This window comes from Octopus bimaculoides, chromosome 3 (genome assembly GCF_001194135.2).
Source record: "Octopus bimaculoides isolate UCB-OBI-ISO-001 chromosome 3, ASM119413v2, whole genome shotgun sequence".
Taxonomy (NCBI): domain Eukaryota; kingdom Metazoa; phylum Mollusca; class Cephalopoda; order Octopoda; family Octopodidae; genus Octopus; species Octopus bimaculoides.
Genome location: NC_068983.1, coordinates 3,334,811 through 3,336,811, shown reverse-complemented (window position 1 = coordinate 3,336,811; position 2,001 = coordinate 3,334,811).

Sequence of the window (2,001 nt, the reverse complement as noted above, 5' to 3'; positions counted from 1 at the left end):
CATACATATATATACATACATACATACATATGCATACACACATGCATACACACATGCATACACACATGCATACACACATGCATACACACATACATACACATACATACATATACATACGTACATATACATACGTACACACATACATACATACATACATACATAAACACACATGCATACATACACACATACATAAACACACATGCATACATACACACACATACATGCATACATACACAGACATACATGCATACACACACACACACACACATTATATGTATATATAAATATATCAGGATAAGCATATTAAAAGGGGTCTGTGGGAAAACCCATTTAAATAAATGGGTTGGGAACCCCTGTGTTGGACAAATTACCGCAATAGTGCAATCTTCACCAAAGAGATAAACAGGCACAGACACACAGACACACAGAGCATAAATAGATCCTCGATCAGTTTCGACGATGTGCATTGAAATTGTTCGATCAACTGATCGTTGTATGGATTGTATTATCGATCCTTCTATCGGATTCTTCTCTGAATACTCCATGCATTCCACGAACAGGAATACATGAAGTATTCAGGCAAGAAGGATCATGACACAAGGATATTGCTGGGACCTTTGAACTTCAGACGGGTTTCCATAGTTACTCTTCCCAATTCCACTCACAAGGAGATTTTGAATTTTTCCACGTACCGCCGTATGGGATCGAACGATGACCTTATGATAACGAACAAAGCAATACACATACATGTATACCACCAATGCTGTGATAAGAAACGAGAAAGGCGACGTCTATGGACCATTGATAAGGAATTTGCAAATCCAATTCCCAGATATACTTTCAGCTTCATATCTGTTATTGGAGCAACAGGAGACATAGAGTAACCCGTCAGGCTGAACTTGAGATCTTGGGGAGAGAATGCAGCTCCTTAATTAATGCACCACAAATGGTCATGATATTAGGGACTGCAAAAATCTGCAAGACCTTCTTAATATTTAAAGGATGATGAACAAAAAGAAAAAAAAAGGTGCGGGCATATGTATACATACGTTAATGTGTGAACCACCTTGTAAACCCGTATACGTTTGTGTGTGCGTGTATGTGTGTGTTAATGTGTATACTCTCATGTAAGCCTATAAGTGTGACGGTGTGTGTAGTAGTAGTAGTAGTAGGAGTAGTAAACAGAAGTAGCACTACAATGGCAGTCTAGTCATAGTATGTAATCGTATAGGTTCAATAAGGACGGTGGGGTCTGATAGGGGTAGCTTGAATCGGGTAATACTGCCGGCCGGCACAGTGGGGGGTAGATTGCAAGAGTTTTCAAAAAACACTCCAGGGAATTCTCTACAATAAACTGCTTCTCCAATTACCTCAGATAACACGTAGAACAATATTGGGTTTATAGTGACTAATTCACACAGACACACAAATGTATATATTATACACGAGAGGTTTGTAGGCGCGGGCGAAGTTGTGTGGTAAGAAGTTCACATCGCAACCACATAGTTCCGGGTTCAGTCCCACATTGCAGCACCTTAGGCAAGTGTCTTCTACTATAACCTTGTGAATGGATTTGGTAGACGGAAACTGAAAGAAACCCATCATATATGTGTGTGTGTGTGTGTGTGTGTAAGCAAATAAGAGCCAGTAGAGTGGTGGATGAGTTTTAGTGATTCGCGTGAGAAGAAAGAAGCGTGGAATTGCGACGAATGAGCGTCACAGGAATAATAATAATAATAATAATAATAATAATAATAATAATAATGATCCTTTCTATTATATATACAAGGCCGGAAATTTTCAGGGAGGGAGTAAGCCGATTATATCGACCTCAGTGCATAAATGGTACTTGTTTAATCGACCCCGGCGGAATTTGAACTCAGAACGTAGCGGCAAACGAAATACTGCTTAGCATTTCGCCCGACGTGCTAACCACTCTGCCAGCTCGTCGCCTTAGTAATAATAATGTGTTGCAGTAATGAGAGAGAGAGAGAGAGAGAG